This window comes from Scyliorhinus torazame, chromosome 20 (assembly GCF_047496885.1).
Source record: "Scyliorhinus torazame isolate Kashiwa2021f chromosome 20, sScyTor2.1, whole genome shotgun sequence".
Lineage (NCBI taxonomy): Eukaryota > Metazoa > Chordata > Chondrichthyes > Carcharhiniformes > Scyliorhinidae > Scyliorhinus > Scyliorhinus torazame.
Genome location: NC_092726.1, coordinates 31,228,532 through 31,251,171, shown reverse-complemented (window position 1 = coordinate 31,251,171; position 22,640 = coordinate 31,228,532). Strand labels below are relative to the sequence as shown.

The window sequence follows — 22,640 nt, the reverse complement described above, 5'->3', positions numbered from 1 at the left end:
GTTGCTGAAGAACTGCCAGCCGCTCACTTTTTACGGCCGGGGCGTACACATTAATAAGTCTGAGAGGGGTGCTTTTGTATTTCACGTCTGCTACGAGGAGGCGCCCGCCCACCACCTCCTTAACGTTGGAGATGGTGAAGTTGCCTCCCCGCAGCAGAATACCCAGGCCGGAGGAGCGGCAGTCGTTTCCTCCTGACCAGATGGATGGCCCGTGGGACCACCAGCTCGACCAGCGCCTGTAGTTGCTGAGGTGCGGAATTCCGCACTCCTGCAGGAACAGTAGGTCAGCTTTTACATTTGCCAAATAGTTGAGTGTGGCTACACACCGCGAAGTATCTTTGATGCTTCGCACATTTATGGATGCAATTTTTAAACCCATTATAAAAAGATAGATTTACCAGTCTCAAGAGTCCAGAGTCTATACAGTTGGCTGTTCCAGCTGTTGAATGTTCCCCAGCATGCCGGTGGTGTTCGCAAACTTTAGCACAGTTGCAGGGCTGAGAAAACTGTTCTGGTCCGTACTGGCCCCGTGATTTTGATGCAGATGCATTGGGGGGGGTGTAGCCCTGGGGTTCGTCGTGGCAGTCAGTAGGTGTTGGGGTTGCAGGCCGGTCTTCACCTGGGTTGTTGCTGCTCGTTGCTATCGGGGGTTGGTCTGTGACCTTGTTTTCTTCCCGGTCGGTGGTCTGGGGGGTCTGTGCCTTCCGTTCCACGTTGGTGCTTTGCCTCTTTATCTGAGGCCGATTCTTGTCCTGTTTTCCCTCATCGGATGAGGTGTCGGCACTAAGTGCGCCGGCTGAGAGGTGTCGCTTTTTGCCACTACCCCTCAGGGGGTTCTTCAGTTTGTTTTTTTGTTTCCTCTTACGTTTGTCCCTGTTCACGGTTTCCCAGGGCTCTTTATTCTTTGTCCCCTCCTCTTCCTCTTCCATTGAGTGTTCCTCATCAGATGGGGCTGGGGTTGGGTTGTCAGGAGGTGCTGGGGCCTCCTCTTTTTGTTGGGGGCCCTTCTGTTGCTTTTCCTCATTCTGAACCGTGGTGTCTTTTTCGGTGGAGGGTGTATGCACCTCCTCTCTGGTCGCCTTTTTAACTCCGCTGCTGATGATTTGAGCGTATGTCGCCCCGCGTTTCGGGCAGGCCCTGTAAAGATGGCCGGCCTCCCCACACAGGTTGCAGCACTTGTCTTCCTTGCAGTCCTTAGTCATGTGTCCCTCCTGCCTGCAGTTCTTGCAGAAGGTCACACTGCAGTTTGCGGCAACATGCCCCGTTTTGCCACAGGTGTGGCATACTCGTGGCTGTCCCACGTAGTAGAGGTAGCCACGATTTACTCCAATAGCGAAATTGGAGGGGGGATGCAGGATGGCTCCGTTGCTGTCCGTTCTTAGGGTCACCTTGACCTGGTGCTCAATTGTCCAGATGCCGAAGGTGTCTTTCACTTGCACGCTGTCACTTTTCAGCTCAGCGTACCTGGCGAGGAACGTGAGCACATCAGACACAGGGACGTGGGGGTTGTACGTGTGCAGTGTAACAACCCGGTTTCGCTGTGCCGGTAGCGTAAACAGAGGCTCCGCGGTCAGGATCGACAGGGGACTCTGGTTACCTTTTTCCTTGAAGACGTTCAAGAATTTGATGCACGCTGCGACGCTCTTGAAGGTGACATCAAAGAAACCATTCTTGGGGAAGTTTTGCAAGCAGAAGATCTCTGTTGCTTTAAACCCCCAACACTCGAGCAGCACCCTCTTCACGAAGTGTTTCCGGTCCAAAGGTGACTCTCCCTCCGTTTTCTTTACTGTGACTCGGACAGTGTTTCGCACTCCCCAGCCTGGTGGTCGTGATGCAGCTGCATCCATAGCTCGTACGTTGGGTGTGAAACTGTATCGGCGTTAGGCCTAAACCCGAGGTTTAGGCCAGCATGTAGATCCACCAATAGCAGCCAAGCTCCAAACATTTCCTCTTTAACGACTTCAATCTCTACGAGTTCGCCAATCCACAATCAACATCGAAATCCTCAGCTTCTCTCGATCAAATGTGACTACACTTGATCTTAGCCAAAAGGCCGAGAAGCGATAGCCCATATTTTCCGGCAATGGCTCTTGTCCTCCTCGTCCACCGACATTCAGGTGCACCTTGCTGCGCTCGACTGCGCTTTGGAACTTTTAGTCTACGCTCACTGTTGGTCAAGAAACCTCCAGCTTGGCCGAGCACGGTGGAGTCTGTGCATGCAGAACCAGTAAAACACAACAGGAAGACATCGTCTGGCAAGCCGTCCCCTGTCGTCACCAGATGAAATGGAGACGCTGTGAAGGCCAAGTGACACCCAACGGAGGGAGTCGAAGTAATCTCCACCTTTGCCGAACAAAGGGCAATCCGTGCAAGCAGCAAGTACTGGCGGAATCCAACAGAGGGCAATGTCTAGTCTCCCTGAGCTCCACCCTGGCGTGTTGGTCGTGGAGTCAGGAGAACTAAAAGAGACGCCGTGAAGGTATACCTACATCCAAACAGGATGCCGTTCAGTCTGTCGCCACACTATCCCGTTGTGCAGGATGAAGGGATGTGGTAACTGAAGTGAGGAGAAGGCAAGTCGGCATCCGAGGGTGAGGGTGAGTGGCCTGTAAATAGCAGCAGGAAATCTGTGCGGCATATCAGCTGAAAACGGAGCCTGGCTGCCGAAAGTCCTCGAGTCCATCGGCTCGCAGCATTAATGCACGAAGCTCCCGCCAGCAGAAAAGCTAGCAATGCTTTGGAGCTTGAAATGCCTTAAATTGGTCAGGATGAAGCAACTGGACAACAAAGAAAAGGGGTAGGCAGGTTTTGCGGCATTTTCTGCTTTTATACATTTGCGCCCCAAAGCAGGGTGAAGGCACCATTCCTGGAAGCACTGCAAGACCAGGTTGATGCGTGGAGCGGACGGAGCAAGCCCCTGAACCATCTCCGAGTACTAAAAATCAATTTAACTTTCGGTCCCCAGATTAAGGACATATCAGATATTAAACTGATAAGAACAGATACTACACTTGATCTGAGCCAACAGGCCGAGAAGCGATAGCCCATATTTTCCTGCAATGGCTCTTGTCCTCCTCGTCCACCGACATTCAGGTGCACCTTGCTGCGCTCGACTGCGCTTTGGAACTTTTAGTCTACGCTCACTGTTGGTCAAGAAACCTCCAGCTTGGCCGAGCACGGTGGAGTCTGTGCATGCAGAACCAGTAAAACACAACACGAAGACATCGTCTGGCAAGCCGTCCCCTATCGTCACCAGATGAAATGGAGACGCTGTGAAGGCCCAGTGACACCCAACGGAGGGAGTCGAAGTAATCTCCACCTTTGCCGAACAAAGGACAATCCGTGCAAGCAGCAAGTACTGGCGGAATCCAACAGAGGGCAATGTCTAGTCTCCCTGAGCTCCACCCTGGCGTGTTGGTCGTGGAGTCAGGAGAACGAAAAGAGACGCCGTGAAGGTGTACCTACATCCAAACAGGATGCCGTTCAGTCTGTCGCCACACTTCCCCGTTGTGCAGGATGAAGGGATGTGGTAACTGAAGTGAGGAGAAGGCAAGTCGGCATCCGAGTGTGAAGGTGAGTGGCCTGTAAAAAGCAGCAGGAAATCTGTGTGGCATATCAGCTGAAAACGGAGCCTGGCTGCCGAAAGTCCTCGAGTCCATCGGCTCGCAGCATTAGTGCACGAAGCTCCCGCCAGCAGAAAAGCTAGCAATGCTTTGGAGCCTGAAAGGCCTTAAATTGGTCAGGATGAGACAACTGGACAAGAGAGAAAAGGGGAAGCCAGGTTTTGCGGCATTTTCTACTTTAATACATTTTGCGCCCCAAATTGGGGAGAGGGCACCATTCCTGGAAGCACTGCAAGACCAGGTTGATGCGTGGAGCGGAAGGAGCAAGCCCCTGAACCATCTCCGAGTCCTAAAACTCAATTTAATATTCGGTCCCCATATTGAGGAAATATCAGATATTAAACTGATAAGAACAGATACTACACTTGATCTGAGCCAAAAGGCCGAGAAGCGATAGCCCATATTTTCCGGCAATGGCTCTTGTCCTCCTCATCCACCGACATTCAGGTGCACCTTGCTGCGCTCGACTGTGCTTTGGAACGTTTAGTCTACGCTCACTGTTGGTCAAGAGACATCCAGCTTGGCCGAGCACGGTGGAGTCTGTGCATGCAGAACCAGTAAACACAACAGGAAGACATCGTCTGGCAAGCCGTCCCCTGTCGTCACCAGATGAAATGGAGACGCTGTGAAGGCCCAGTGACACCCAACAGAGGGAGTCGAAGTCATCTCACCTTTGCCGAACAAAGGGCAATCCGTGCAAACAGCAAGTACTGGCGGAATCCAACAGAGGGCAATGTCTAGTCTCCCTGAGCTCCACCCTGGCGTGTTGGTCGTGGAGTCAGGAGAACTAAAAGAGACGCCGTGAAGGTATACCTACATCCAAACAGGATGCCGTTCAGTCTGTCGCAACAGTATCCCGTTGTGCAGGATGAAGGGATGTGGTAACTGAAGTGAGGAGAAGGCAAGTCGGCATCCGAGGGTGAGGGTGAGTGGCCTGTAAAAAGCAGCAGGAAATCTGTGCGGCATATCAGCTGAAAACGGAGCCTGGCTGCCGAAAGTCCTCGAGTCCATCGACTCGCAACATTAGTGCACGAAGCTCCCGCCAGCAGAAAAGCTAGCAATGCTTTGGAGCTTGAAATGCCTTAAATTGGTCAAGATGAGGCAACTGGACAACAGAGAAAAGGGGTAGGCAGGTTTTGCGGCATTTTCTGCTTTTATACATTTCCGCCCCAAAGCGGGGTGAAGGCACCATTCACTGGAAGCACTGCAAGCCCAGGTTGATGCGTGGAGCGGAAGGAGCAAGCCCCTGAACCATCTCCGAGTACTAAAAATCAATTTAATATTCGGTTTTCATATTGAGAACATATCAGATATTAAACTGATAAGAACAGATACTACACTTGATCTGAGCCAAAAGGCCGAGAAGCGATAGCCCATATTTTCCGGCAATGGCTCTTGTCCTCCTCGTCCACCGACATTCAGGTGCACCTTGCTGCGCTCGACTGTGCTTTGGAACTTTTAGTCTACGCTCACTGTTGGACAAGAGACATCCAGCTTGGCCGAGCACGGTGGAGTCTGAGCATGCAGAACCAGTAAAACACAACAGGAAGACATCGTCTGGCAAGCCGTCCCCTGTCGTCACCAGATGAAATGGAGACGCTGTGAAGGCCCAGTGACACCCAACGGAGGGAGTCGAAGTCATCTCCACCTTTGCCGAACAAAGGGCAATCCGTGCAAGCAGCAAGTACTGGCGGAATCCAACAGAGGGCAATGTCTAGTCTCCCTGAGCTCCACCCTGGCGTGTTGGTCGTGGAGTCAGGAGAACGAAAAGAGATGCCGTGAAGGTGTACCTACATCCAAACAGGATGCCGTTCAGTCTGTCGCCACACTTCCCCGTTGTGCAGGATGAAGGGATGTGGTAACTGAAGTGAGGAGAAGGCAAGTCGGCACCCGAGTGTGAAGGTGAGTGGCCTGTAAAAAGCAGCAGGAAATCTGTGTGGCATATCAGCTGAAAACGGAGCCTGGCTGCCGCAAGTCCGCGAGTCCATCGGCTCGCAACATTCGTGCACGAAGCTCCCGCCAGCAGAAAAGCTAGCAATGCTTTGGAGCCTGAAAGGCCTTAAATTGGTCAGGATGAGACAACTGGACAAGAGAGAAAAACGGAAGCCACGTTTTGCGGCATTTTATGCTTTGAGCGCCCCAAAGCGGGGAGAGAACACCATTCCTGGAAGCACGGCAAGACCAGGTTGATGCGTGGAGCGGAAAGAGCAAGCCCCTGAACCATCTCCGAGTCCTAAAAATCAATTTAATATTCGGTCCCCAGATTAAGGACATATCAGATATTAAACTGATAAGAACAGATACTACACTTGATCTGAGCCAAAAGGCCGAGAAGCGATAGCCCATATTTTCCGGCAATCGCTCTTGTCCTCCTCGTCCACCGACATTCAGGTGCACCTTGCTGCGCTCGACTGTGCTTTGGAACTTTTAGTCTACGCTCACTGTTGGACAAGAGACATCCAGCTTGGCCGAGCACGGTGGAGTCTGAGCATGCAGAACCAGTAAAACACAACAGGAAGACATCGTCTGGCAAGCCGTCCCCTGTCGTCACCAGATGAAATGGAGACGCTGTGAAGGCCCAGTGACACCCAACAGAGGGAGTCGAAGTCATCTCCACCTTTGCCGAACAAAGAGCAATCCGTGGAAACAGCAAGTACTGGCGGAATCCAACAGAGGGCAATGTCTAGTCTCCCTGAGCTCCACCCTGGCGTGTTGGTCGTGGAGTCAGGAGAACTAAAAGAGACGCCGTGAAGGTATACCTACATCCAAACAGGATGCCGTTCAGTCTGTCGCAACAGTATCCCGTTGTGCAGGATGAAGGGATGTGGTAACTGAAGTGAGGAGAAGGCAAGTCGGCATCCGAGGGTGAGGGTGAGTGGCCTGTAAAAAGCAGCAGGAAATCTGTGCGGCATATCAGCTGAAAACGGAGCCTGGCTGCCGAAAGTCCTCGAGTCCATCGACTCGCAACATTAGTGCACGAAGCTCCCGCCAGCAGAAAAGCTAGCAATGCTTTGGAGCTTGAAATGCCTTAAATTGGTCAAGATGAGGCAACTGGACAACAGAGAAAAGGGGTAGGCAGGTTTTGCGGCATTTTCTGCTTTTATACATTTCCGCCCCAAAGCGGGGTGAAGGCACCATTCCTGGAAGCACTGCAAGCCCAGGTTGATGCGTGGAGCGGAAGGAGCAAGCCCCTGAACCATCTCCGAGTACTAAAAATCAATTTAATATTCGGTTTTCATATTGAGAACATATCAGATATTAAACTGATAAGAACAGATACTACACTTGATCTGAGCCAAAAGGCCGAGAAGCGATAGCCCATATTTTCCGGCAATGGCTCTTGTCCTCCTCATCCACCGACATTCAGGTGCACCTTGCTGCGCTCGACTGTGCTTTGGAACTTTTAGTCTACGCTCACTGTTGGTCAAGAAACCTCCAGCTTGGCCGAGCACGGTGGAGTCTGTGCATGCAGAACCAGTAAAACACAACACGAAGACATCGTCTGGCAAGCCGTCCCCTGTCGTCACCAGATGAAATGGAGACGCTGTGAAGGCCCAGTGACACCCAACAGAGGGAGTCGAAGTCATCTCCACCTTTGCCGAACAAAGGGCAATCCGTGCAAGCAGCAAGTACTGGCGGAATCCAACAGAGGGCAATGTCTAGTCTCCCTGAGCTCCACCCTGGCGTGTTGGTCGTGGAGTCAGGAGAACGAAAAGAGATGCCGTGAAGGTGTACCTACATCCAAACAGGATGCCGTTCAGTCTGTCGCCACACTTCCCCGTTGTGCAGGATGAAGGGATGTGGTAACTGAAGTGAGCAGAAGGCAAGTCGGCATCCGAGTGTGAAGGTGTGTGGCCTGTAAAAAGCAGCAGGAAATCTGTGTGGCATATCAGCTGAAAACGGAGCCTGGCTGCCGCAAGTCCGCGAGTCCATCGGTTCGCAACATTCGTGCACGAAGCTCCCGCCAGCAGAAAAGCTAGCAATGCTTTGGAGCCTGAAAGGCCTTAAATTGGTCAGGATGAAACAACTGGACAAAAGAGAAAAACGGAAGCCACGTTTTGCGACATTTTATGCTTTGAGCGCCCCAAAGCGGGGAGAGAGCACCATTCCTGGAAGCACGGCAAGACCAGGTTGATGCGTGGAGCGGAAGGAGCAAGCCCCTGAACCATCTCCGAGTCCTAAAAATCAATTTAATATTCGGTCCCCAGATTGAGGACATATCAGATATTAAACTGATAAGAACAGATACTACACTTGATCTGAGCCAAAAGGCCGAGAAGCGATAGCCCATATTTTCCGGCAATGGCTCTTGTCCTCCTCGTCCACCGACATTCAGGTGCACCTTGCTGCGCTCGACTGTGCTTTGGAACTTTTAGTCTACGCTCACTGTTGGACAAGAGACATCCAGCTTGGCCGAGCACGGTGGAGTCTGAGCATGCAGAACCAGTAAAACACAACAGGAAGACATCGTCTGGCAAGCCGTCCCCTGTCGTCACCAGATGAAATGGAGACGCTGTGAAGGCCCAGTGACACCCAACGGAGGGAGTCGAAGTCATCTCCACCTTTGCCGAACAAAGGGCAATCCGTGCAAGCAGCAAGTACTGGCGGAATCCAACAGAGGGCAATGTCTAGTCTCCCTGAGCTCCACCCTGGCGTGTTGGTCGTGGAGTCAGGAGAACGAAAAGAGATGCCGTGAAGGTGTACCTACATCCAAACAGGATGCCGTTCAGTCTGTCGCCACACTTCCCCGTTGTGCAGGATGAAGGGATGTGGTAACTGAAGTGAGGAGAAGGCAAGTCGGCACCCGAGTGTGAAGGTGAGTGGCCTGTAAAAAGCAGCAGGAAATCTGTGTGGCATATCAGCTGAAAACGGAGCCTGGCTGCCGCAAGTCCGCGAGTCCATCGGCTCGCAACATTCGTGCACGAAGCTCCCGCCAGCAGAAAAGCTAGCAATGCTTTGGAGCCTGAAAGGCCTTAAATTGGTCAGGATGAGACAACTGGACAAGAGAGAAAAACGGAAGCCACGTTTTGCGGCATTTTATGCTTTGAGCGCCCCAAAGCGGGGAGAGAACACCATTCCTGGAAGCACGGCAAGACCAGGTTGATGCGTGGAGCGGAAAGAGCAAGCCCCTGAACCATCTCCGAGTCCTAAAAATCAATTTAATATTCGGTCCCCAGATTAAGGACATATCAGATATTAAACTGATAAGAACAGATACTACACTTGATCTGAGCCAAAAGGCCGAGAAGCGATAGCCCATATTTTCCGGCAATGGCTCTTGTCCTCCTCGTCCACCGACATTCAGGTGCACCTTGCTGCGCTCGACTGTGCTTTGGAACTTTTAGTCTACGCTCACTGTTGGACAAGAGACATCCAGCTTGGCCGAGCACGGTGGAGTCTGAGCATGCAGAACCAGTAAAACACAACAGGAAGACATCGTCTGGCAAGCCGTCCCCTGTCGTCACCAGATGAAATGGAGATGCTGTGAAGGCCCAGTGACACCCAACAGAGGGAGTCGAAGTCATCTCCACCTTTGCCGAACAAAGAGCAATCCGTGGAAACAGCAAGTACTGGCGGAATCCAACAGAGGGCAATGTCTAGTCTCCCTGAGCTCCACCCTGGCGTGTTGGTCGTGGAGTCAGGAGAACTAAAAGAGTCGCCGTGAAGGTATACCTACATCCAAACAGGATGCCGTTCAGTCTGTCGCAACAGTATCCCGTTGTGCAGGATGAAGGGATGTGGTAACTGAAGTGAGGAGAAGGCAAGTCGGCATCCGAGGGTGAGGGTGAGTGGCCTGTAAAAAGCAGCAGGAAATCTGTGCGGCATATCAGCTGAAAACGGAGCCTGGCTGCCGAAAGTCCTCGAGTCCATCGACTCGCAACATTAGTGCACGAAGCTCCCGCCAGCAGAAAAGCTAGCAATGCTTTGGAGCTTGAAATGCCTTAAATTGGTCAAGATGAGGCAACTGGACAACAGAGAAAAGGGGTAGGTAGGTTTTGCGGCATTTTCTGCTTTTATACATTTCCGCCCCAAAGCGGGGTGAAGGCACCATTCCTGGAAGCACTGCAAGCCCAGGTTGATGCGTGGAGCGGAAGGAGCAAGCCCCTGAACCATCTCCGGGTCCTAAAAATCAATTGAATATTCGGTCTCCATATTGAGGACATATCAGATATTAAACTGATAAGAACAGATACTACACGTGATCTGAGCCAAAAGGCCGAGAAGCGATAGCCCATATTTTCCGGAAATGGCTCTTGTCCTCCTCATCCACCGACATTCACGTGCACCTTGCTGCGCTCGACTGTGCTTTGGAACTTTTAGTCTACGCTCACTGTTTGTCAAGAAACCTCCAGCTTGGCCGAGCACGGTGGAGTCTGTGCATGCAGAACCAGTAAAACACAACACGAAGACATCGTCTGGCAAGCCGTCCCCTGTCGTCACCAGATGAAATGGAGACGCTGTGAAGGCCAGTGACACCCAACGGAGGGAGTGGAAGAAATCTCCACCTTTGCCGAACAAAGGACAATCCGTGCAAGCAGCAAGTACTGGCGGTATCCAACAGGGGGCAATGTCTAGTCTCCCTGAGCTCCACCCTAGCGTGTTGGTCGTGGAGTCAGGAGAAAGAAAAGAGACGCCGTGAAGGTATACCTACATCCAAACAGGATGCCGTTCAGTCTGTCGCCACACTTCCCCGTTGTGCAGGATGAAGGGATGTGGTAACTGAAGTGAGGAGTAGGCAAGTCGGCATCCGAGTGTGAAGGTGAGTGGCCTGTAAAAAGCAGCAGGAAATCTGTGTGGCATATCAGCTGAAAACGGAGCCTGGCTGCCGCAAGTCCGCGAGTCCATCGGCTCGCAACATTCGTGCACGAAGCTCCCGCCAGCAGAAAAGCTAGCAATGCTTTGGAGCCTGAAAGGCCTTAAATTGGTCAGGATGAGACAACTGGACAAGAGAGAAAAGGGGAAGCCAGGTTTTGCGGCATTTTCTGCTTTTATACATTTTGCGCCCCAAAGCGGGGAGAGGGCACCATTCCTGGAAGCACTGCAAGACCAGGTTGATGCGTGGAGCGGAAGGAGCAAGCCCCTGAACCATTTCCGAATCCTAAAAATCAATTTAATATTCGGTCCCCAGATTGAGGACATAACAGATATTAAACTGATAAGAACAGATACTACACTTGATCTGAGGCAAAAGGCCGAGAAGCGATAACCCATATTTTCCGGCAATGGCTCTTGTCCTCCTCATCCACCGACATTCAGGTGCACCTTACTGCGCTCGACTGTGCTTTGGAACTTTTAGTCTACGCTCACTGTTGGTCAAGAGACATCCAGCTTGGCCGAGCACGGTGGAGTCTGTGCATGCAGAACCAGTAAACACAACACGAAGACATCGTCTGGCAAGCCGTCCCCTGTCGTCACCAGATGAAATGGAGACGCTGTGAAGGCCCAGTGACACCCAACGGAGGGAGTCGAAGTCATCTCCACCTTTGCCGAACAAAGGGCAATCCGTGCAAGCAGCAAGTACTGGCGGAATCCAACAGAGGGCAATGTCTAGTCTCCCTGAGCTCCACCCTGGCGTGTTGGTCGTGGAGTCAGGAGAACGAAAAGAGACGCCGTGAAGGTGTACCTACATCCAAACAGGATGCCGTTCAGTCTGTCGCCACACTTCCCCGTTGTGCAGGATGAAGGGATGTGGTAACTGAAGTGAGGAGAAGGCAAGTCGGCATCCGAGGGTGAGGGTGAATGGCCTGTAAAAAGCAGCAGGAAAACTGTGGGGCATATCAGCTGAAAACGGAGCCTGGCTGCCGCAAGTCCGCGAGTCCATCGGCTCGCAACATTCGTGCACGAAGCTCCCGCCAGCAGAAAAGCTAGCAATGCTTTGGAGCCTGAAAGGCCTTAAATTGGTCAGGATGAAACAACTGGACAAGGGAGAAAAACGGAAGCCACGTTTTGCGGCATTTTATGCTTTTAGCGCCCCAAAGCGGGGAGAGGGCACCATTCCTGGAAACACAGCAAGACCAGGTTGATGCGTGGAGCGGATGGAACAAGCCCCTGAACCATCTCCGAGTCCTAAAAATCAATTTAACATTCGGTCCCCAGATGGAGGACATATCAGATATTAAACTGATAAGAACAGATACTACACTTGATCTGAGCCAAAAGGCCGAGAAGCGATAACCCATATTTTCCGGCAATGGCTCGTGTCCTCCTCATCCACCAACATTCAGGTGCACCTTGCTGCGCTCGACTGTGCTTTGGAACTTTTAGTCTACGCTCACTGTTGGTCAAGAGACATCCAGCTTGGCCGAGCACGGTGGAGTCTGTGCATGCAGAACCAGTAAACACAACACGAAGACATCGTCTGGCAAGCCGTCCCCTGTCGTCACCAGATGGAATGGAGACGCTGTGAAGGCCCAGTGACACCCAACAGAGGGAGTCGAAGTCATCTCCACCTTTGCCGAACAAAGGGCAATCCGTGCAAACAGCAAGTACTGGCGGAATCCAACAGAGGGCAATGTCTAGTCTCCCTGAGCTCCACCCTGGCGTGTTGGTCGTGGAGTCAGGAGAACGAAAAGAGACGCCGTGAAGGTATACCTACATCCAAACAGGATGCCGTTCAGTCTGTCGCAACAGTATCCCGTTGTGCAGGATGAAGGGATGTGGTAACTGAAGTGAGGAGAAAGCAAGTCGGCATCCGAGGGTGAGGGTGAGTGGCCTGTAAAAAGCAGCAGGAAATCTGTGCGGCATATCAGCTGAAAACGGAGCCTGGCTGCCGAAAGTCCTCGAGTCCTTCGACTCGCAACATTCGTGCACGAAGCTCCCGCCAGCAGAAAAGCTAGCAATGCTTTGGAGCCTGAAAGGCCTTAAATTGGTCAGGATGAAACAACTGGACAAGAGAGAAAAACGGAAGCCACGTTTTGCGGCATTTTATGCTTTTAGCGCCCCAAAGCGGGGAGAGGGCAACATTCCTGGAAGCACGGCAAGACCAGGTTGATGCGTGGAGCGGATGGAGCAAGCCCCTGAACCATCTCCGAGTCCTAAAAATCAATTTAACATTCGGTCCCCAGATTGAGGGCATATCAGATATTAAACTGATAAGAACAGATACTACACTTGATCTGAGCCAAAAGGCCGAGAAGCGATAACCCATATTTTCCGGCAATGGCTCGTGTCCTCCTCATCCACCGACATTCAGGTGCACCTTGCTGCGCTGGACTGTGCTTTGGAACTTTTAGTCTACGCTCACTGTTGGTCAAGAGACATCCAGCTTGGCCGAGCACGGTGGAGTCTGTGCATGCAGAACCAGTAAACACAACACGAACACATCGTCTGGCAAGCCGTCCCCTGTCGTCACCAGATGAAATGGAGACGCTGTGAAGGCCCAGTGACACCCAACGGAGGGAGTCGAAGTCATCTCCACCTTTGCCGAACAAAGGGCAATCCGTGCAAGCAGCAAGCACTGGCGGAATCCAACAGAGGGCAATGTCTAGTCTCCCTGAGCTCCACCCTGGCGTGTTGGTCGTGGAGTCAGGAGAACGAAAAGAGACGCCGTGAAGGTGTACCTACATCCAAACAGGATGCCGTTCAGTCTGTCGCCACACTTCGCCGTTGTGCAGGATGAAGGGATGTGGTAACTGAAGTGAGGAGAAGGCAAGTCGGCATCCGAGGGTGAGGGTGAGTGGCCTGTAAAAAGCAGCAGGAAATCTGTGTGGCATATCAGCTGAAAACGGAGCCTGGCTGCCGCAAGTCCGCGAGTCCATCGGCTCGCAACATTCGTGCACGAAGCTCCCGCCAGCAAAAAAGCTAGCAATGCTTTGGAGCTTGAAATGCCTTAAATTGGTCATGATGAGGCAACTGGACAACAGAGAAAAGGGGTAGGCAGGTTTTGCGGCATTTTCTGCTTTTATACATTTCCGCCCCAAAGCGGGGTGAAGGCACCATTCCTGGAAGCACTGCAAGACCAGGTTGATGCGTGGAGCGGAAGGAGCAAGCCCCTGAACCATCTCCGAGTCCTAAAAATCAATTTAATATTCGGTCTCCATATTGAGAACATATCAGATATTAAACTGATAAGAACAGATACTACACTTGATCTGAGCCAAAAGGCCGAGAAGCGATAGCCCATATTTTCCGGCAATGGCTCTTGTCCTCCTCATCCACCGACATTCAGGTGCACCTTGCTGGGCTCGACTGTGCTTTGGAACTTTTAGTCTACGCTCACTGTTGGTCAAGAAACCTCCAGCTTGGCCGAGCACGGTGGAGTCTGTGCATGCAGAACCAGTAAAACACAACACGAAGACATCGTCTGGCAAGCCGTCCCCTGTCGTCACCAGATGAAATGGAGACGCTGTGAAGGCCAGTGACACCCAACGGAGGGAGTGGAAGAAATCTCCACCTTTGCCGAAAAAAGGACAATCCGTGCAAGCAGCAAGTACTGGCGGTATCCAACAGGGGGCAATGTCTAGTCTCCCTGAGCTCCACCCTAGCGTGTTGGTCGTGGAGTCAGGAGAACGAAAAGAGACGCCGTGAAGGTATACCTACATCCAAAGAGAATGCCGTTCAGTCTGTCGCCACACTTCCCCATTGTGCAGGATGAAGGGATGTGGTAACTGAAGTGAGGAGAAGGCAAGTCGGCATCCGAGTGTGAAGGTGAGTGGCCTGTAAAGAGCAGCAGGAAATCTGTGTGGCATATCAGCTGAAAACGGAGCCTGGCTGCCGCAAGTCCGCGAGTCCATCGGCTCACAACATTCGTGCACGGAGCTCCCGACAGCAGAAAAGCTAGCAATGCTTTGGAGCCTGAAAAGCCTTAAATTGGTCAGGATGAGACAACTGGACAAGAGAGAAAAGGGTAAGCCAGGTTTTGCGGAATTTTCTGCTTTTATACATTTGGCGCCCCAAAGCGGGGAGAGGGCACCATTCCTGGAAGCACTGCAAGACCAGGTTGATGCGTGGAGCGGAAGGAGCAAGCCCCTGAACCATCTCCGAGTCCTAAAAATCAATTTAATATTCGGTCCCCAGATTGAGGACATATCAGATATTAAACTGATAAGAACAGATACTACACTTGATCTGAGCCAAAAGGCCGAGAAGCGATAGCCCATATTTTCCGGCAATGGCTCTTGTCCTCCTCGTCCACCGACATTCAGGTGCACCTTGCTGCGCTCGACTGTGCTTTGGAACTTTTAGTCTACGCTCACTGTTGGACAAGAGACATCCAGCTTGGCCGAGCACGGTGGAGTCTGAGCATGCAGAACCAGTAAAACACAACAGGAAGACATCGTCTGGCAAGCCGTCCCCTGTCGTCACCAGATGAAATGGAGACGCTGTGAAGGCCCAGTGACACCCAACAGAGGGAGTCGAAGTCATCTCCACCTTTGCCGAACAAAGGGCAATCCGTGCAAACAGCAAGTACTGGCGGAATCCAACAGAGGGCAATGTCTAGTCTCCCTGAGCTCCACCCTGGCGTGTTGGTCGTGGAGTCAGGAGTACTAAAAGAGTCGCCGTGAAGGTATACCTACATCCAAACAGGATGCCGTTCAGTCTGTCGCAACAGTATCCCGTTGTGCAGGATGAAGGGATGTGGTAACTGAAGTGAGGAGAAGGCAAGTCGGCATCCGAGTGTGAAGGTGAGTGGCCTGTAAAAAGCAGCAGGAAATCTGTGTGGCATATCAGCTGAAAACGGAGCCTGGCTGCCGCAAGTCCGCGAGTCCATCGGCTCACAACATTCGTGCACGAAGCTCCCGCCAGCAGAAAAGCTAGCAATGCTTTGGAGCCTGAAAGGCCTTAAATTGGTCAGGATGAGACAACTGGACAAGAGAGAAAAGGGGAAGCCAGGTTTTGCGGTATTTTCTGCTTTTATACATTTTGCGGCCGAAAGCTGGGAGAGGGCACCATTCCTGGAAGCACTGCAAGACCAGGTTGATGCGTGGAGCGGAAAGAGCAAGCCCCTGAACCATCTCCGAGTCCTAAAAATCAATTTAATATTCGGTCCCCAGATTGAGGACATATCAGATATTAAACTGATAAGAACAGATACTACACTTCATCTGAGCCAAAAGGCCGAGAAGCGATAGCCCATATTTTCCGGCAATGGCTCTTGTCCTCCTCGTCCACCGACATTCAGGTGCACCTTGCTGCGCTCGACTGTGCTTTGGAACTTTTAGTCTACGCTCACTGTTGGACAAGAGACATCCAGCTTGGCCGAGCACGGTGGAGTCTGAGCATGCAGAACCAGTAAAACACAACAGGAAGACATCGTCTGGCAAGCCGTCCCCTGTCGTCACCAGATGAAATGGAGACGCTGTGAAGGCCCAGTGACACCCAACAGAGGGAGTCGAAGTCATCTCCACCTTTGCCGAACAAAGGGCAATCCGTGCAAACAGCAAGTACTGGCGGAATCCAACAGAGGGCAATGTCTAGTCTCCCTGAGCTCCACCCTGGCGTGTTGGTCGTGGAGTCAGGAGAACGAAAAGAGACGCCGTGAAGGTGTACCTACATCCAAACAGGATGCCGTTCAGTCTGTCGCCACACTTCCCCGTTGTGCAGGATGAAGGGATGTGGTAACTGAAGTGAGGAGAAGGCAAGTCGGCATCCGAGTGTGAAGGTGAGTGGCCTGTAAAAAGCAGCAGGAAATCTGCGTGGCATATCAGCTGAAAACGGAGCCTGGCTGCCGCAAGTCCGCGAGTCCATCGGCTCGCAACATTCGTGCACGAAGCTCCCGCCAGCAGAAAAGCTAGCAATGCTTTGGAGCCTGAAAGGCCTTAAATTGGTCAGGATGAGACAACTGGACAAGAGAGAAAAGGGGAAGCCAGGTTTTGCGGCATTTCCTGCTTTTATACATTTTGCGCCCCAAAGCGGGGAGAGGGCACCATTCCTGGAAGCACGACAAGACCAGGTTGATGCGTGGAGCGGATGGAGCATGCCCCTGAACCATCTCCGATTCCTAAAAATCAATTTAACATTCGGTCCCCAGATTGAGGACATATCAGATATTAAACTGATAAGAACAGATTTTTTTTTTTTTTTTTTCAAAAAAATATACTTTATTCATAAAAATTTATCATGAGCATTACAGAAACCTTTCAAATTGTCTTGACTGTACATTTCCGGCAGGGTTACATGTTGCCTTGACTTTCTTTCATTCAATTTTGATACTGTCATACACATATCACTCTTTACATTACAATTCCTTCTTAAATATTTACATTGTCATGTTTGTTTTATACATTGGAGTGTTGGTTGCCCAGACCGAGGGGCTTTACACTGTTACGCGCCCCTCGGTGTACATTTGCTGGAAAGACTTTACACAGTGGTCTTTCCCCATTGCGCCTTGGCGGCAGCTGCCCCAAGCTTGAGTGCTTCCCTCAGCACGTAGTCCTGGACCTTGGAATGTGCCAGTCTGCAACACTCGGTCGAGGACAATTCTTTGCACTGGAAGATCAGCAAGTTTCGGGCAGACCAAAGAGCGTCTTTTACCGAGTTGATGACCTTCCAGCAGCAGTTGATATTTGTCTCGGTGTGTGTCCCTGGAAACAGTCCGTAGAGCACAGAGTCCTGTGTCACAGATCTGTTTGGGATAAACCTTGACAAATACCACTGCATCTCTCTCCAGACCTTCTTTGCAAAGGCACATTCCACAAGGAGGTGTGTGACCGTCTCATTTCCCCCACAGCCACTCCGAGGGCAGCGTGCATTGGTGCAGAGCCTTCGGGTGTGCATGAAGAATCTGACAGGGAGGGCCCTTCTCACCACCAGCCAAGCTAGGTCTTGGTGCTTGTTTGAAAGTTCTGGTGATGAGGCGTTCTGCCAGATGACTCTGGCAGTCTGCTCAGGGAACCATCCAACGTCCTCCACGGTCTCCTTTTCCCTGAGGGCCTCGAGGACATTACGTGCTGACCACTGCTTCATTGCCTTGTGGTCAAAGGTGTTTTCCTTCAAAAACTTTTCCACAAAGGACAGGTGGTACGGTACGGTCCAACTACTTGGAGCGTTCCGTGGCAATGAGGCCAGGCCCATCCTTCGCAACACCGGGGACAGGTAGAACCTCAGTATGTAGTGACACTTGGTGTTTGCATACTGGGGGTCCACGCACAGCTTGATGCAGCTGGACACAAAGGTGGCCAACAGGATGAGGGAGGCGTTGGGTACGTTCCGCGCTCCCTTCTCCAGAGGTTTGTACATGGTGTCCCTTCGGACACGGTCCATCTTGGATTGCCAGATAAATTTGAAGATGGCCCGGGTGACTGCTGTGGCGTAGGGTCGGGTTATGGGCCAGACCTGCGCCACGTACAGTAGCACCGAGAGTACCTCACACCTGATGACCAGGGTTTTGCCCGCAATGGAGAGGGAGCGTTGCTCCCACCAGCCCAGTTTCTGTCTTACCTTTCCTATGCGCTCCTCCCAGTTTTTGGTGCACGCCCCAGCAGCTCCGAACCATATCCCCAGCACCTTCAGGTAATCTGACCTGACAGTGAAGGGGACAAAGGACCGGTCGGCCCAGTTCCCAAAGAACATGGCCTCGCTCTTGCCCCGGTTTACCTTGGCTCCAGAGGCCAGTTCAAACTGGTCGCAGGTGTTCAAGAGCCTGCGTACAGACGCAGGATCCGAGCAGAAGACGGCAACGTCGTCCATGTACAGGGAGGCCTTGACTTGCATGCCTCCACTGCCTGGGATCGTCACTCCTCTTATGCCCGGATCCCTCCTGATGGACTCGGCAAAAGGTTCTATGCAGCACACAAAAAGGGCAGAGGAGAGAGGGCAGCCCTGCCTGACTCCAGATCTGATCTGGAACTTTTCTGATTCCCACCCATTGATTGAGACTGCGCTATAGATGTTTGTGTAGAGCAGTTTGATCCAATTGCGAATTCCCTCCCCAAACACCATTTTGGAGAGCACATCCATCATGTAGGTGTGCGATATTCTGTCAAAAGCCTTCTCCTGGTCAAGGCTGATGAGGCAAGTGTCCACCCCCCTGTCCTGCACGTAGGCGATCGTATCCCTGAGTAGCGCGAGGCTATCAGAGATCTTCCTGCCGGGTACAGCACAGGTCTGGTCAGGGTGGATCACCGACTCCAGAGCAGACCTGACCCGATTGGCGATGACCTTTGCTAGAATTTTGTAGTCCACATTCAACAGTGAAATGGGTCGCCAATTTCGAATTTCTTCCCTTTCCCCCTTCTGCTTGTAGATTAGGGTGATGATGCCTTTCCTCATGGACTCTGACATGCTGCCTTCCAGAAGCATACTCTCGTACACTTCCAGCAGGTCTGGGCCCATCCAGTCCCACAGAGCCGAATACAACTCAACCGGTAAGCCGTCGCTTCCGGGAGTTCTACTCGTCTCGAAGGACTTGGCGGCCTTTGTCAGCTCGTCCAGAGTTAATGGTTTGTCCAGGTTTTCCAGCTCGCTGTCGCCTATGACCTCCGTGATAGTCGACAGGAAGGTCTGGGAAACAGTGCTATCTGTTGGCTTCAGGTCATACAGTCCGGCATAAAAGGATTGGCTGATCCTCAGGATGTCAGACTGCGATGACTTTTCAGAGCCATCTTCTTCCTTCAGGCTGCTGATCACAGAGGTGTCTCTGTGCACCTTTTGGAAGAAGAAGCGTGAGCACTTTTCGTCCTGCTCCACGGAGCGGACTCCGGAACGGAAGATAACCTTGGAGGCCTCCGAGGTGTAGAGCGAGGCTTGCTGGCTCTTCACCTCTTGGAGATCCTCCTTGACATCCACCCCCATCGACTGCAGCTGGAGCAAATTTTGCATACTTTTCTGGAGCCTGGACATGACCCCTCGTCTCTCTCTCACCTTTTGAACGCCCTTGAGGATGAAAAACCTCTTGATATTCCCCTTGATTGCTTCCCACCAGAGATGTGGGGCCTCAAAGAGGGGTTTCACGGTTCTCCAACCTTTGTAATCCCTCCTGAGTTCCTCGATGTTCTCAGGGGTCAGCAGTTTTACATTTAGCTTCCACGTCCCCCTGCCTACCCCCTGGTCTTCCTGCAGGTGGCAGTCGGCCAGTAGGAGGCAGTGGTCAGAGAAGAACACCGGCGTTACGTCGGTGGACCTGACCGTGAAAGCTCGGGACACAAAAAAGAAGTCTATCCTGGAGCGGACGGACCCGTCTGGCCGTGACCATGTGTATCTACGCTGCGCGCCGTCTGCAGGGTTGCTGCAGACGTCGAGCAGCTTGGCGTCTTTTACCGTTTCCATCAGGAGTCTGGACGTAGCGTCTAGTTTGCTGTCGGCTTTGCTGGATCGTCCAGCCGCATCGATGATGCAGTTGAAGTCACCACCCAGGATGACCGGCTTGGAGGTGGCCAACAGCAGTGGGAGTTGCTGAAGGACTGCCAGCCGCTCACTTTTTACGGCCGGGGCGTACACATTAATAAGTCTGAGAGGGGTGTTTTTGTATTTCACGTCTGCTACGAGGAGGCGCCCGCCCACCACCTCCTTAACGTCGGAGATGGTGAAGTTGCCTCCCCGCAGCAGAATACCCAGGCCGGAGGAACGGCAGTCGTTTCCTCCTGACCAGATGGATGGCCCGTGGGACCACCAGCTCGACCAGCGCCTGTAGTTGCTGAGGTGCGGAATTCCGCACTCCTGCAGGAACAGTAGGTCAGCTTTTACATTTGCCAAATAGTTGAGTGTGGCTACACACCGCGAAGTATCTTTGATGCTTCGCACATTTATGGATGCAATTTTTAAACCCATTATAAAAAAGGTAGATTTACCAGTCTCAAGAGTCTAGAGTCTATACAGTTGGCTGTTCCAGCTGTTCGATGTTCCCCAGCATGCCGGTGGTGCTCGCAAACTTTAGCACAGTTGCAGGGCTGAGAAAGCTGTTCTGGTCCGTACTGGCCCCGTGATTTTGATGCAGATGCATTGGGGGGGTGATGTAGCCCTGGCGTTCGTCATGGCAGTCAGTAGGTGTTGGGGTTGCAGGCCGGTCTTCACCTGGGTTGTTGCTGCTCGTTACTATCGGGGGTTGGTCTGTGACCTTGTTTCCTTCCCGGTCGGTGGTCTGGGGGGGTCTGTGCCTTCCGTTCTACGTTGGTGCTTTGCCTCTTTATTTGAGGCCGATTCTTGTCCTGTTTTCCCTCATCGGATGAGGTGTCGGCGCTAAGTGCGCCGGCTGAGAGGTGTCGCTTTTTGCCACTACAACCTCGGGGGGTTCTTCAGTTTGTTTTTTTGTTTCCGCTTTCGTTTGTCCCTGTTCACTGTTTCCCAGGGCTCTTTATTCTTTGTCCCATCCTCTTCCTCTTCCATTGAGTGTTCCTCATCAGATGGGGCTGGGGTTGGGTTGTCAGGAGGTGCTGGGGCCTCTTCTTTTTGTTGGGGGCCCTTTTGTTGCTTTTTCTCATTCTGAGCCGTGGTGTCTTTTTCGGTGGAGGGTGTATGCACCTCCTCTCTGGTCGCCTTTTTAACTCCGCTGCTGATGATTTCAGCGTATGTTGCCCCGCGTTTCGGGCAGGCCCTGTAAAGATGGCCGGCCTCCCCACACAGGTTGCAGCACTTGTCTTCTTTGCAGTCCTTAGTCATGTGTCCCTCCTGCCTGCAGTTCTTGCAGAAGGTCACACTGCAGTTTGCGGCAACGTGCCCCGTTTTGCCACAGGTGTGGCATACTCGTGGCTGTCCCACGTAGTAGAGGTAGCCACGATTTACTCCAATAGCGAAATTGGAGGGGGGATGCAGGATGGCTCCGTTGCTGTCCGTTCTTAGGGTCACCTTGACCTGGTGCTCACTTGTCCAGATGCCGAAGGTGTCTTTCACTTGCACGCTGTCACTTTTCAGCTCAGCGTACCTGGCGAGGAACGTGAGCACATCAGATGCAGGGACGTGGGGGTTGTACGTGTGCAGTGTAACAACCCGATTTCGCTGTGCCGGTAGCGTAAACAGAGGTTCCGCAGTCAGGATCGACAAGGGACTCTGGTTACCTTTTTCCTTGAAGACGTTCAAGAATTTGATGCACGCTGCGACGCTCTTGAAGGTGACATCAAAGAAACCATTCTTGGGGAAGTTTTGCAAGCAGAAGATCTCTGTTGCTTTAAACCCACAGCACTCGAGCAGCACCTTCTTCACGAAGTGTTTCCGGTCCAAAGGTGACTCTCCATCCGTTTTCTTCACTGTGACTCGGACAGTGTTTCGCACGCCCCAGCCTGGTGGTCGGGATGCAGCTGCATCCATAGCTCGTACGTTGGGTGTGAAACTGTATCGGCGTTAGGCCTAAACCCGAGGTTTAGGCCAGCATGTAGATCCACCAATAGCAGCCAAGCTCCAAACGTTTCTTCTTTGGCGAGTTCAATCCCTCCGAGTTCTCCAATCCACGATCGTCATCGAAATCCTCAGCTTCCCTCGATCAAATGAGACTACACTTGATCTTAGCCAAAAGGCCGAGAAGCGATAGCCCATATTTTCCGGCAATGGCTCTTGTCCTCCTCGTCCACCGACATTCATGTGCACCTTGCTGCGCTCGACTGTGCTTTGGAACTTTTAGTCTACGCTCACTGTTGGTCAAGAGACATCAAGCTTGGCCGAGCACGGTGGAGTCTGAGCATGCAGAAACAGTAAAACACAACAGGAAGACATCGTCTGGCAAGCCGTCACCTGTCGTCACCAGATGAAATCGAGACGCTGTGAAGGCCCAGTTACACCCAACGGAGAGAGTCGAAGAAATCTCCACCTTTGCCGAACAAAGGACAATCCGTGCAAGCAGCAAGTACTGGCGGTATCCAACAGGGGGCAATGTCTAGTCTCCCTGAGCTCCACCCTAGCGTGTTGGTCGTGGAGTCAGGAGAACGAAAAGAGACGCCGTGAAGGTATACCTACATCCAAAGAGAATGCCGTTCAGTCTGTCGCCACACTTCCCCGTTGTGCAGGATGACGGGATGTGGTAACTGAAGTGAGGAGAAGGCAAGTCGGCATCCGAGGGTGAGGGTGAGTGGCCTGTAAAAAGCAGCAGGAAATCTGTGCGGCATATCAGCTGAAAACGGAGCCTGGCTGCCGCAAGTCCGCGAGTCCATC

The 22,640-nt window shown here is 52.2% G+C and overlaps 15 non-coding genes across 15 annotated transcripts; all 15 read right to left on the bottom strand.

Annotated features, from left to right (window-relative positions):
• Positions 1-2,850: 2,850 nt before the first annotated feature.
• On the bottom strand, positions 2,851-3,041 carry LOC140397585 (U2 spliceosomal RNA). Its single transcript, XR_011937018.1, has one exon. It is a non-coding gene; the product is annotated as a U2 spliceosomal RNA (small nuclear RNA).
• Positions 3,042-3,827: 786 nt separating this feature from the next.
• On the bottom strand, positions 3,828-4,018 carry LOC140397521 (U2 spliceosomal RNA). Its single transcript, XR_011936956.1, has one exon. It is a non-coding gene; the product is annotated as a U2 spliceosomal RNA (small nuclear RNA).
• Positions 4,019-4,801: 783 nt separating this feature from the next.
• On the bottom strand, positions 4,802-4,993 carry LOC140397680 (U2 spliceosomal RNA). Its single transcript, XR_011937113.1, has one exon. It is a non-coding gene; the product is annotated as a U2 spliceosomal RNA (small nuclear RNA).
• A 778-nt stretch (positions 4,994-5,771) lies between these two features.
• Positions 5,772-5,962, bottom strand: LOC140397608 (U2 spliceosomal RNA). The gene has a single exon (XR_011937041.1). It is a non-coding gene; the product is annotated as a U2 spliceosomal RNA (small nuclear RNA).
• Positions 5,963-6,747: 785 nt separating this feature from the next.
• On the bottom strand, positions 6,748-6,938 carry LOC140397473 (U2 spliceosomal RNA). Its single transcript, XR_011936909.1, has one exon. It is a non-coding gene; the product is annotated as a U2 spliceosomal RNA (small nuclear RNA).
• Positions 6,939-7,716: 778 nt separating this feature from the next.
• Positions 7,717-7,907, bottom strand: LOC140397428 (U2 spliceosomal RNA). Its single transcript, XR_011936867.1, has one exon. It is a non-coding gene; the product is annotated as a U2 spliceosomal RNA (small nuclear RNA).
• A 778-nt stretch (positions 7,908-8,685) lies between these two features.
• On the bottom strand, positions 8,686-8,876 carry LOC140397607 (U2 spliceosomal RNA). Its single transcript, XR_011937040.1, has one exon. It is a non-coding gene; the product is annotated as a U2 spliceosomal RNA (small nuclear RNA).
• A 785-nt stretch (positions 8,877-9,661) lies between these two features.
• LOC140397763 (U2 spliceosomal RNA) lies at positions 9,662-9,852 on the bottom strand. The gene has a single exon (XR_011937191.1). It is a non-coding gene; the product is annotated as a U2 spliceosomal RNA (small nuclear RNA).
• Positions 9,853-10,637: 785 nt separating this feature from the next.
• LOC140397784 (U2 spliceosomal RNA) lies at positions 10,638-10,828 on the bottom strand. The gene has a single exon (XR_011937212.1). It is a non-coding gene; the product is annotated as a U2 spliceosomal RNA (small nuclear RNA).
• Positions 10,829-11,605: 777 nt separating this feature from the next.
• LOC140397656 (U2 spliceosomal RNA) lies at positions 11,606-11,796 on the bottom strand. The gene has a single exon (XR_011937089.1). It is a non-coding gene; the product is annotated as a U2 spliceosomal RNA (small nuclear RNA).
• Positions 11,797-12,573: 777 nt separating this feature from the next.
• LOC140397714 (U2 spliceosomal RNA) lies at positions 12,574-12,764 on the bottom strand. Its single transcript, XR_011937144.1, has one exon. It is a non-coding gene; the product is annotated as a U2 spliceosomal RNA (small nuclear RNA).
• A 784-nt stretch (positions 12,765-13,548) lies between these two features.
• Positions 13,549-13,739, bottom strand: LOC140397594 (U2 spliceosomal RNA). The gene has a single exon (XR_011937027.1). It is a non-coding gene; the product is annotated as a U2 spliceosomal RNA (small nuclear RNA).
• Positions 13,740-14,524: 785 nt separating this feature from the next.
• Positions 14,525-14,715, bottom strand: LOC140397810 (U2 spliceosomal RNA). Its single transcript, XR_011937237.1, has one exon. It is a non-coding gene; the product is annotated as a U2 spliceosomal RNA (small nuclear RNA).
• Positions 14,716-15,501: 786 nt separating this feature from the next.
• Positions 15,502-15,692, bottom strand: LOC140397551 (U2 spliceosomal RNA). The gene has a single exon (XR_011936986.1). It is a non-coding gene; the product is annotated as a U2 spliceosomal RNA (small nuclear RNA).
• Positions 15,693-16,478: 786 nt separating this feature from the next.
• LOC140397303 (U2 spliceosomal RNA) lies at positions 16,479-16,660 on the bottom strand. Its single transcript, XR_011936807.1, has one exon. It is a non-coding gene; the product is annotated as a U2 spliceosomal RNA (small nuclear RNA).
• Between the last annotated feature and the right edge of the window lie 5,980 nt (positions 16,661-22,640).